General features: G+C 42.2%; 1 long non-coding RNA gene across 1 annotated transcript; it reads right to left on the minus strand.

The window, feature by feature from the left end:
• Nucleotides 1–5,963: 5,963 nt before the first annotated feature.
• On the minus strand, nucleotides 5,964–10,004 carry LOC137047828 (uncharacterized). The gene is made up of 4 exons (XR_010899270.1): nucleotides 9,907–10,004; nucleotides 6,598–7,651; nucleotides 6,214–6,417; nucleotides 5,964–6,038 (listed from the first exon to the last, which is right to left on the minus strand). It is a non-coding gene; the product is annotated as an uncharacterized lncRNA (long non-coding RNA).
• Nucleotides 10,005–13,488: the final 3,484 nt, after the last annotated feature.

The raw sequence follows: 13,488 nt of genomic DNA on the forward strand, positions 1-13,488 counted from the left end.
CAAGAAACGTAATTACTCCAAAAGGGAAATTTTTCTGGAATTCTATAATAGATAATATTTATTGGAGAAAAACATGGTTACTGCCATATAAATATTGCATACCAAATAAAATGAGAGAAGTGCACTTTAAAATTTTGCATAATATATACCCTTGTAATGCCCTTTTTTCCAAATACTGTGATGTAACCGATACATGCACCTTTTGTAAAACTGAAAGTGAAGACATCTGTCATTTATTTTTCTTTTGTAACATATCTTCAATTTTCTGGAATGATTTGAGCTCTTATTGTTTTTCTAAAATTAATATGAACTATAATCTATGCTTTAAGGATGTCATTTGTCTTTTTGAAAACCCAAACAAATCTTTAGAATCTACTGTAAACTTCCTTATCCTTCCAGAAGTTTTATTTTCACAAACAACGATTTCTTAAGAAAATTCGGTCTATTATTGATTTCTTATGTGAAGTACGATATTTAATCAAAACTCTTAAGATTGATCGATAATAGAAAATGTACTTCTTTTTTGAAGAAATATGATGAGATCTTTCATGTAACATGATTATTTTTTTTTATTTATTTTTTTTTTTTTTCCTTTTTTTCTTCTTTTTTTTCTCTTGTTACGTTCCTCCATTTCATTTCTGTCATATGTCTGTGCGAAATGAGTTTACTTGACTAATATGTACATTGTTGGAAATGTTACATTTCTAAGAGATGTATTTGCAATAAAATAAAAAAAACAGAATAAAATAATAAAAATAAAAAAACACGCAACAGGCTACAATCACAAAAGTGCACAGAATAAAGCAGATGACAGAAATTCAGAGTTTAATGTATTGGTGAAATGCATATTTAAATACATGTTGTTCAATGATGTGCTGTATTAGAACCCATACAGACTGTTAGACTTTGTCAAGAAGTTAAAACTGTTCTGTTTAGGGATATATATATATATATATATATATATATATATATATATATATATATATATATATATATATATATATATATATATATATATATATATAGTTTTCAGATTTTTTTTTTCTCCCTTTGATAGATAAGTCTAGGTTGATACATAATTAATTCTGTCTATTAAGACAAAATGCATCTATATGACACTTTGTATACAGTTTATCCTATAGACACACACACACAATTTTAGGGTGCGTTCACACTTGTAGTTCGGTTCGTTTGGTTAGTTTGGTCCGGACCAAAAAACAAAAACAAACATAATAGTCCTGGTCCGCTTAGCGTTCACACGGGCATTTTTAACAGCGAACCTAAAGTTACTGAACCAAAGGCACAGGGAGACGCTCACAACCTGATTGGTCGGTTTATATGACGTATGAGCTCGTTTACCGAACATGCAAAACAATGCTGTGTGCGGATTACACGCGGGCATTTTATGCGTGTACATATGGCATTATTTTTTACCAGAGAACTCATGAAGAGCTCATGAAATGTTCACAACATTCAAAACAACGCTGTGTGCTGGATTAAACGCGATCATTTTATGCGTGTACATGTGGCATTATTTTTACCCGCTGAGGTTCAAAACAGCAGCAGGATTTCCTCCGTTGTGCAAAAGAGACGGCCGTTCTGTCGTCTGTACCTGCTGATAATGGGCAACACAGGAACTTTGATGAGAAGAGCCAGGTATGCTTTTTGTGTGTTTTTTCTAGCATTTTCAAAACATGCTCGTCAGACCAAATATTGATGAGGCTCTTCCTCGTTGCTCTACGTTTGCCCTCTAACGTTAAAGTTTCTCATTTTGGATAACGTACACCGATCTTTCCGCGTCGTCAAATCAGCTGCATTATGCGTCGCATCTTGTGACATTACGTCCGGTTTTTGGTCCGTTTACATGTCTTTGGTCCGTGTTGCGTTCATATATCAATCGAACCGCACCAGAGTTCGTTTGGAAGCGGACCGAGACCCATCTTTTTAGCGGTCTCGGTCCGCTTGTTTGGTGCACACCAGGGTTCGGATGGCAGCGTTCACATATGTTCAAATGAACCGCACTAACCGAGCAACCGCACCAGGGTTCGTTTTAATCGAACCAAACATGACAAGTGTGAACGCACCCTTAAAGCACTACATAGAGGCATAATTTTGTCTAAATAGTACAAATTGATTACACATCGACCTACAGCATCCTTTACAGAGAAGAAAAAGGAAAAAAAACTGTTGCTGTTCTATCTGTCCATTCTGTTGTTCGGTCTGTCCTGTCTGTTTCTCTTCTGTCTGTTGTGTGGCTCTTTTTTGCTGTGGCTGATCTTTCAGTAAAAAAAAAAAAAAAGTGTTGGGCAAGCTACTGTGAAACTATAGTTTTACAACCTACGTGTAAGTTAAAGTAGTTAAGTAACATTCAAGCTACCCTTTTGAAAAAGTAGCTACATTGACGGGAGCAACGGCATGCATTTCGCTGCCTTCACGCTCGCTGTCGTTACTAAGTTACGGGGTAAACAGCTGCTGCTCTGATGAGGCAAACGAACCCCGGTTCGGACCCAAATAATATAATATGAACACAGTCCAGCGGGGGCAGGGGGAGCAATAGAACTCGGGTTCGGACCCAAATAATATAATATGAACACAGTCCAGCGGGGGCAGGGTGAGCAATCGAACTCGGGTTCGGACCCAAATAATATAATATGAACACAGTCCAGCGGGGGCAGGGTGAGCAATCGAACTCGGATTCAGACCCAAATAATATAATATGAACACAGTCCAGCGGGGGCAGGGGGAGCAATCGAACTCAGATTCAGACCCAAATAACATAATATGAACACAGTCCAGCGGGGGCAGGGGGAGCAATTGAACTCGGATTCGGACCCAAATAATATAATATGAACACAGTCCAGCGGGGGCAGGGGGAGCAATTGAACTCGGATTCGGACCCAAATAATATAATATGAACACAGTCCAGCGGGGGCAGGGGGAGCAATCGAACTCAGATTCAGACCCAAATAATATAATATGAACACAGTCCAGCGGGGGCAGGGGGAGCAATCGAACTCGGGTTCAGACCCAAATAATATAATATGAACACAATCCAGCGGGGGCAGGGGGAGCAATCGAACTCAGATTCAGACCCAAATAATATAATATGAACACAGTCCAGCGGGGGCAGGGGGAGCAATTGAACTCGGATTCGGACCCAAATAATATAATATGAACACAGTCCAGCGGGGGCAGGGGGAGCAATCGAACTCGGGTTCAGACCCAAATAATATAATATGAACACAGTCCAGCGGGGGCAGGGGGAGCAATCGAACTTGGGATCACACCCAAATAATATAATATGAACACAATCCAGCGGGGGCAGGGGGAGCAATCGAACTCGGGTTCAGACCCAAATAATATAATATGAACACAATCCAGCGGGGGCAGGGGGAGCAATCGAACTCGGATTCGGACCCAAATAATATAATATGAACACAGTCCAGTGGGGGCAGGGTGAGCAATCGAACTCGGATTCGGACCCAAATAATATAATATGAACACAGTCCAGCGGGGGCAGGGTGAGCAATCGAACTCCGATTCGGACCCAAATAATATAATATGAACACAGTCCAGCGGGGGCAGGGTGAGCAATCGAACTCGGGTTCGGACCCAAATAATATAATATGAACACAGTCCAGTGGGGGCAGGGGGAGCAATCGAACTTGGGTTCGGTCCAGGCAATCGAACCAAGTGTGAAAGCACCCTTAGTGATCGCTCCTGTGCCTCCATGTCACAATTATTCTCTGCTATAGCCTATTTGCTTCTTATTTATTAAATCCAGGCAACTGATGAAACATTAACTGAAATTAAGATACAAATTATACAAAACAAAATTCACTTTAACTCTTTCCCCGCCAAACACAGAATTTTCCAATATTTGTGGGAAAACGCTTCCCTGCCAAACACAGAATTTTCTGTGTTTTCACTGTTAGACACTAGGGGACACTATTACACATCTTCTGAAATCGATTCTGGAGCGCTGTCTGTGCGCACGATATTGACGTGTCTTTCTGTGCATTTTGTGTGTGTCAGGACATACACAGACAGCGAAGTCTCTTTTTCGCCTTTGCTTTCTACAGTCACTATTCATTGTGTGTGTTTTTGCAATTTCTTTAGGTCCCACATTCTTGCATGCCACCACTGGTCGGTCATGTACACAAACATTGGTCAAACTGCATCTCGATCATTCCCCTCAGCACCACGGCATAAGCCAAGAGACAGAGCAGCAGCTTGCTTGTAGTAAAGGAAATTAGAACGTCTGTTGGGGAGCATCAAAACAAAGTGTTGGGAGACTGTCTACTAATACTCAAATGAGAGTTAACATGTAGGTGCAACTTAAAATAATGTCTAAAAACGAATGCTGTCAAAAGTAGTGTTAACGCATGCAAATAATTTTTTACAAGTTGAATGCGTTAAAAATTAAGAACAAATCAGATCCGCGTCATTTTTTTCAATAATGACGATCTTAAAGTGATAGCAGCCTAATAAAACTGTGATATTGTCATTAATGTTAATCAAAGAACGATGGTAACGAGAAAATTGTTGCTTTAATAAGGATTCATCTAAATTTCAATTCTAATTTAGAATCTAATTTATGCATTGATAAATGTATTGATATCATGTAAACGTGACTTTTCATGAAAATTCTATAATCCAAGATGGGCACCACCATGTGACGTCATAATATGCAAATTAGATGGGGAAACGTAATCCCTACTTATATATTTCTCTAATTTACAGAAAGTCTATATTTCATCACTTTTAAGATATAGCCTTTTGAAATTTAGATGTCAAGATCGAACGTTTTAGGAAAAAACCTCTGGTGCCTAAAGGGTTAATTAATATTAACATTTTCTTATATACAGAATTTGGGATTTTCCTTAGTTGCACAAAGTATTGAGTGCTGTACATGCTCATACTTTTCATGTTCATACTTTTTAGCTGGCCAAGACTTCTAAAACTTCTACTTGACCCAACATGTAATTATTTGATCACAAACAACAGGCCCAGACTGTTCAATGCTCAGCACTTCAACCAAAATCACACATGCCCTCCTCCCATCCCACCAGATTATACCCACACTGCACCTTATTACCCAGATCAAACACACAAACAGGTACACCTCACCAGAGTGAAGCGACCAACTCTCATACCTGCTACGAAGGTGAAGCTTCAGCTGGGTCTTCTCATCATTTACACTCTTCCAGACACACATCCCTTCCATATTGTAATCCATATTATATTCCATGTCCGTCCAAAAGGATTTACACTCCCATACCATATTCCATATGTTTCATTGTGCTTCTCACACACGTTATGCAGAGTGCAACAATAACAGTGATAGGGATGTGCGGTATACTGGTACTGGGAAAATACCAGTATATATTTTATTTCAAACGGTACGATATCATGATTTTGCTCATTTCGTTATATATGCTGCTGTTGCGAAATTATCCAAATTGACGCGAAACCGGCAAATGTGGCAACACGGAGGAAAAAAAGGATAAAGTAGTTGAATCGCATTTAACAAGCCCAAAACGGATTAATAAAGAGAGAAGTATAAGTAAAATTTAGATTTTTTTTGCTTCTAAAACTAATGAAGAACCATCAAACCTTGCCAAGCATCTGTCCATCCTGTACAAGACATTAAAAGATCAACATGTGAGTGCATAAATCAAACGATTTATTATCCAACGTTCGTTTCAACCACCCAGCAAACATGCTCCTTTGGGGCCATTGTGGGCAGCCCACTGTGGGCCCAGATACTGGTGTGTAATGCGGGGCACGTGTGGGTCCCCAGTGGGACAGCCCAAAATGTGGGCAGACCATGGGCTAGCCTACTCAAATTAGTGTGGGCTAGCTTATCCCATATAAACATTACTGTACCTATAATTGCTTTGCAGGCCAACATCTCCCCAAAGGCCAGAGCCCTTCCAGCACAATTGCTGGGCCAGTGGGGTGGTCAGCATACAGACCAGTATACGTTTTGTGTTGGAGGTTGGGCTTGTGCCTCCGATTGTTGCCAGATACTTTGCCTAAATTAAAGCAGTAAAACATTAGAGCATTCACAAGGCAGCTATAATGAAACTGTAATGAAAAGTCCAAAACTTTATTCATTTACATGTATTTATTAATTTAGCAGGGTCTTTTTACCAAAAACAATTTTTAAAGAGGTATTAAATACCAAATATTTAATAAAACCGAATGTACCATTGTACATTCTGTAGCAGGCCTCCTCCTTCATTTTGTTTTCTAATAGCTCAAGGTCCAGTGTGGTTTTTAGGGGTATATTGACACCCTCTGGCAGGTCCACAGTCATAGAGTTTTGCTTTATCATTGTCAATAACAGTTGTTTATTTACAGCAAACGCTTCTTTTAGGTTTGCTAACTGACTTATTATGAGACGTTCTGTTGCTGTTGAGAGAGAGAGAGAGAGAGAGAGAGAGAGAGAGAGAGAGAGTTACAGAAAGAGGGACAGACAGACAAGGAGACAGTGAGTTATTGTGCAACATAATTTGCTTTATTTAACGTGTGCAATGAATACAACAATTTATACTTTTCATGATACATAAAAAACATAAAATCAGTGCTTACGTATAATTGGCTGCCTTCGTGCTGGTGGTCCTGATTGCATTGGTGGTGCTGGTGGCCCTGGTTTCATTGACTTGGAGGAGCAGTCACGCGCAGTCCTACATCACCGGACTAATTTGCCCAATCTTCACAGAGCTTCAGATCGCGGTGGAAACGCAGACAGCTGCAGGTCTGGGGGGAGAAAAGTTCCTGTAAAAAAGTTCCTGGTACAAATTGTTCTGGGTAATTTTGGTGGAAACGGGGCTTAAGATACTATACTTCTAATATATGTTTGTTTCCTTTTTTCATGATCTATATAACCCTTATCTGGTCATAATTGTAATATGTTGTTAGTCGGACTGTCGGCTTGTGTACTATAGAGTTGTTCATGAGAACGGTTTGTGTTTTTGTGATGGAAGGGGTGACTTTTTCATTGAAGATTCTACTATAGTCGTTGCCTGGGTTACGTATGTGTGGGGCGGAGCTATCAAAATAGGGGCGAGACCCTTTTGGGGGTAGGGGCGTGTTTGTTTTGGTGATTTAAAATATCAACAACGGTTACCAGATAGCACTTACCCCACCTTTAACTGTGAAATTCTCCCCATAGACATACTTCTCAAATCCATCAGACACACAACAGACATCACAGAAAATATCATAGAAAATCTCTCAGTGTCTTTTCTATTGGTCCATTAAAGCATAAATCCCACGCATCTTCTCTTTTCGGGAGAGAAAGCAGGTAAATAACTCAAACGATAATCTTACCAGGTAGTGAAATGCTAAATGATTAGATGTGTTTCATTTACAAAACAGAATTAATTTGGTCCTTTCTTCTGATTCATTTTGGAGGAGCACAAATCTTCTTCCTCGGGCTTCACGTGGAGAGACGAGGCGATTGTGCTCTAGTGTCCTGAGTGGAGGAGTGCCGTGTGTGTGTCACAGCGTCACTCGCAAGCCAGTTTGCTGTCGAAGCTGGACAGGCCGATAGCAAACGCCTGCAGGGCACACATGGGGTAGTTAAAGTCCAGAGTGAAGATGTCCTCCGCCACACGGCCAAACTGCATCACGATGTAGTCCGCTGAAAACACAAAAGGAAAGACAAACCTTAAAGGGTCATGAAACCCCAAAACACTTTTTTTGAGATGTAAACAGATATGTATAGGCTGCACATCATTGAAAACACTAAGGGTACTCATTAATGGTATGCATATGTGAAAATAGTTATTTTTGCATTTTTCAGAGCGATTTCTGTCTTCCGGTTTGAAAAGTTTAGTCGGAGCAACGTCACAAATGCTGACGTCGGCACGGCCTTTTCGGCCCAAGTATGGGCAGCTGGGCACATGCTGACGTCGACCGCTCTGAGCAATTCTCGATATATATTCATGACATAAAGCTCATTCAGTCCAATCCCTGCGCTGTAGTATGCATACAAGATAATTTAGTTAATATGCATGAGACAGTCACTTCTGTCAGGCTCGTCTTACATCATTATTGTAGAGATATGGTGGGGAAGTTTTGGAAGCAGCGTGCGGTAAAGTCACAGAGGAAAGCTAGGCGTTGTGCTGATACGAAGTAACGTAAAGGGCGCCGAGCGAGCTGTAACCGGCGCCGTCTGTGGAAGCCTTTGCTACAAAGGCTCGGTAAAGTAAAATTCACCTGAGGAATCGCACGCCGAACCTGCAAGCGTTGACTATCTATGTCAGGAGTGCAAAATAACCAATCTGTAATCTGTAGGCTAATGAACAAAAGCCACGTCCTCTCCGTCTTATTTGTGGTCACAGCCATGCACTAAACCGCATGTGTTCGGGCTCTTAGTGAAACAGTGTGATGCATATTTGGACAAATATAGATTTAGCTGCCGAGTGAAAGACAGCGCGGATCGTCACGGCAACCCAGCGCGCGTCGCTCTGCTTCAGATGCGCGGTCGAGACTAGCCTCAAACCTCTTCGCTTTTACCCCGATCTAGAATTACACATCTCTGTCACATCGCATGTTGGGTCGTTCACGGTCTCTTATCACGTCGGCGCGTTGTTCATCTTGCCAAACAGCGTGCATATTTGGACAAATATAGTTTTATCACGTTTGCAAAATATTTCGTCATGCAGAATAACATTTATTTTCATTTCTCACTGAAATATGCTGGTTTGAACTTTGAAGAGCTGAATGATTTGCGATCTCTGCTGCACGCCACTTATAGCTCTCTCATTCGCTGTACTCATCCCTCATTTAATCTCTCTGTGGTAAACAATGCCAACGTGAACCAAGAACATGTCTCAGAACCGCTCAGCACCTACTGACAGACACTCCCCTATTTATGCAAACATTCCCTCTTTCCACACAATACCATCCCACCTTTTCACAGTCGACCACTCCCCTTTTAACAAGCTTTTTCAAATCGAAGGTGTGAAAAAACACCGCTGCAGCAGGGGGGTTTCATGACCCTTTAAATGTTAGGCTTGGCAAACCTTCCTGGAAAGTCCATTATGATGAGCAATATTATATAACATTATGACCACTGAGAGGTGAAGTGAATCACACTGATGATCTCTTCATCACGGCTCCTGTTAGTGGGTGTGATATATTAGGCAGCAAGTGAACATTTTGTCCTCAGAGTTGATGTGTGTGAAGCAGGAGAAATGGGCGAGTGTAAGGATTTGAGCGAGTTTGACAAGGGCCAAATTGTGACCAATGGAAGAAGGTGGCCTGGTCTGAGGAATCACGTGTTCTTTTACATCACGTGGATGGCCGGGTGTGTGTGTGTGGCTTACCTGGGGAACACATGGCCCCAGGATGCACTATGGGAAGAAGGCGAGCCGGCGGAGGCAGTGTGATGCTTTGGCCAATGTTCTGCTGGGAAACCTTGGGTCCTCCATCCATGTGGATGTTACTTTGACACGCTCCACCTACCTAAGCATTGCTGAGACCATGTTCAGCCTTTGATGGAAACGGTATTCTGGTGGCTGTGGCTCTTCCAGCAGGATAATGCTCCTGACACAAAGCACAAATGCTTCAGGAATGGTTTGACGAGCACAACAGCGAGTTTTAGGCGTTGACTCGGCCTCCAGATTCCCCAGATCTCAATCCAATCGAGCATCTGTGGGATGAGCTGAACAAACAAATCCTATCCACTTTGCAAATTACAGGACTTAAAGGATATGCTGCTAACAGCTTGGTGCCAGATACCAAAGCACACTTTCAGGGGTCTAGTGGAGTCCATGCCTCGACGGTTCAGCAAAAGGGTGACCAACACAATATTAGGAAGGTGGTCATTATGTTATGCCAGATCGGTGTATTATCGTTAACTAAGACAGGACTCTAACTCAGATGACTTACGGTCGTTGTCGTGCACGATCTGGAAGTTCTTGACGGAGGCCTGTGTGACTCTGCCGTGGAAGTTTAGCACGTATGACTGCGTGTCGTCGTTCCACACTTGTCGGGTTCGGATCCAAATAATATAATATGAACACAGTCCAGCGGGGGCAGGGTGAGCAATCGAACTCTGGTTCGGACCCAAATAATATAATATGAACACAGTCCAGCGGGGGCAGGGGGAGCAATCGAACTCGGGTTTGGATCCAAATAATATAATATGAACACAGTCCAGCGGGGGCAGGGGGAGCAATCGAACTCGGGTTCGGACCCAAATAATATAATATGAACACAGTCCAGCGGGGGCAGTGGGAGCAATCGAACTCGGGTTCGGACCCAAATAATATAATATGAACACAGTCCAGTGGGGGCAGGGTGAGCAATCGAACTCGGGTTCGGACCCAAATAATATAATATGAACACAGTCCAGCGGGGGCAGTGGGAGCAATCGAACTCGGGTTCGGACCCAAATAATATAATATGAACACAGTCCAGCGGGGGCAGGGTGAGCAATCGAACTCAGATTCGGACCCAAATAATATAATATGAACACAGTCCAGCGGGGGCAGGGTGAGCAATCGAACTCGGGTTCGGACCCAAATAATATAATATGAACACAGTCCAGCGGGGGCAGGGGGAGCAATCGAACTCAGATTCGGACCCAAATAATATAATATGAACACAGTCCAGCGGGGGCAGGGTGAGCAATCGAACTCGGATTCGGACCCAAATAATATAATATGAACACAGTCCAGCGGGGGCAGGGTGAGCAATCGAACTCGGATTCGGACCCAAATAATATAATATGAACACAGTCCAGCGGGGGCAGGGGGAGCAATCGAACTCAGATTCGGACCCAAATAATATAATATGAACACAGTCCAGCGGGGGCAGGGTGAGCAATCGAACTCGGATTCAGACCCAAATAATATAATATGAACACAGTCCAGCGGGGGCAGGGGGAGCAATCGAACTCAGATTCGGACCCAAATAATATAATATGAACACAGTCCAGCGGGGGCAGGGTGAGCAATCGAACTCGGGTTCGGACCCAAATAATATAATATGAACACAGTCCAGCGGGGGCAGGGGGAGCAATCGAACTCGGGTTCGGACCCAAATAATATAATATGAACACAGTCCAGCGGGGGCAGGGAGAGCAATCGAACTCAGATTCGGACCCAAATAATATAATATGAACACAGTCCAGCGGGGGCAGGGTGAGCAATCGAACTCGGATTCGGACCCAAATAATATAATATGAACACAGTCCAGCGGGGGCAGGGTGAGCAATCGAACTCGGATTCGGACCCAAATAATATAATATGAACACAGTCCAGCGGGGGCAGGGTGAGCAATCGAACTCTGGTTCGGACCCAAATAATATAATATGAACACAGTCCAGCGGGGGCAGGGTGAGCAATCGAACTCGGATTCGGACCCAAATAATATAATATGAACACAGTCCAGCGGGGGCAGGGTGAGCAATCGAACTCTGGTTCGGACCCAAATAATATAATATGAACACAGTCCAGCGGGGGCAGGGGGAGCAATCGAACTCGGATTCGGACCTAGATAATATAATATGAACACAGTCCAGCGGGGGCAGGGGGAGCAATCGAACTCGGGTTTGGATCCAAATAATATAATATGAACACAGTCCAGCGGGGGCAGGGGGAGCAATCGAACTCGAATTCGGACCCAGATAATATAATATGAACACAGTCCAGCGGGGGCAGGGTGAGCAATCGAATTCGGATTCGGACCCAAATAATATAATATGAACACAGTCCAGCGGGGGCAGGGGGAGCAATCGAACTCGGATTCGGACCCAGATAATATAATATGAACACAGTCCAGCGGGGGCAGGGGGAGCAATCGAACTCGGGTTCGGATCCAAATAATATAATATGAACACAGTCCAGCGGGGGCAGGGTGAGCAATCGAACTCTGGTTCGGACCCAAATAATATAATATGAACACAGTCCAGTGGGGGCAGGGGGAGCAATCGAACTCGGGTTCGGACCCAAATAATATAATATGAACACAGTCCAGTGGGGGCAGGGTGAGCAATCGAACTTGGGTTCGGTCCAGGCAATCGAACCAAGTGTGAAAGCACCCTTAGTGATCGCTCCTGTGCCTCCATGTCACAATTATTCTCTGCTATAGCCTATTTGCTTCTTATTTATTAAATCCAGGCAACTGATGAAACATTAACTGAAATTAAGATACAAATTATACAAAACAAAATTCACTTTAACTCTTTCCCCGCCAAACACAGAATTTTCCAATATTTGTGGGAAAACGCTTCCCTGCCAAACACAGAATTTTCTGTGTTTTCACTGTTAGACACTAGGGGACACTATTACACATCTTCTGAAATCGATTCTGGAGCGCTGTCTGTGCGCACGATATTGACGTGTCTTTCTGTGCATTTTGTGTGTGTCAGGACATACACAGACAGCGAAGTCTCTTTTTCGCCTTTGCTTTCTACAGTCACTATTCATTGTGTGTGTTTTTGCAATTTCTTTAGGTCCCACATTCTTGCATGCCACCATTGGTCGGTCATGTACACAAACATTGGTCAAACTGCATCTCGATCATTCCCCTCAGCACCACGGCAAAAGCCAAGAGACAGAGCAGCAGCTTGCTTGTAGTAAAGGAAATTAGAACGTCTGTTGGGGAGCATCAAAACAAAGTGTTGGGAGACTGTCTACTAATACTCAAATGAGAGTTAACATGTAGGTGCAATTTAAAAGAATGTCTAAAAACGAATGCTGTCAAAAGTAGTGTTAACGCATGCAAATAATTTTTTACAAGTTGAATGCGTTAAAAATTAAGAACAAATCAGATCCGCGTCATTTTTTTCAATAATGACGATCTTAAAGTGATAGCAGCCTAATAAAACTGTGATATTGTCATTAATGTTAATCAAAGAACGATGGTAACGAGAAAATTGTTGCTTTAATAAGGATTCATCTAAATTTCACTTCTAATTTAGAATCTAATTTATGCATTGATAAATGTATTGATATCATGTAAACGTGACTTTTCATGAAAATTCTATAATCCAAGATGGGCACCACCATGTGACGTCATAATATGCAAATTAGATGGGGAAACGTAATCCCTACTTATATATTTCTCTAATTTACAGAAAGTCTATATTTCATCACTTTTAAGATATAGCCTTTTGAAATTAAGATGTCAAGATCGAACGTTTTAGGAAAAAACCTCTGGTGCCTAAAGGGTTAATTAATATTAACATTTTCTTATATACAGAATTTGGGATTTTCCTTAGTTGCACAAAGTATTGAGTGCTGTACAAGCTTATACTTTTCATGTTCATACTTTTTAGCTGGCCAAGACTTCTAAAACTTCTACTTGACCCAACATGTAATTATTTGATCACAAACAACAGGCCCAGACTGTTCAATGCTCAGCACTTCAACCAAAATCACACATGCCCTCCTCCCATCCAACCAGATTATACCCACACTGCACCTTATTACCCAGATCAAACACACAAACAGGTACACCTCACCA

This window comes from Pseudorasbora parva, chromosome 2, assembly GCF_024679245.1.
Source record: "Pseudorasbora parva isolate DD20220531a chromosome 2, ASM2467924v1, whole genome shotgun sequence".
Taxonomy (NCBI): Eukaryota; Metazoa; Chordata; class Actinopteri; order Cypriniformes; family Gobionidae; genus Pseudorasbora; species Pseudorasbora parva.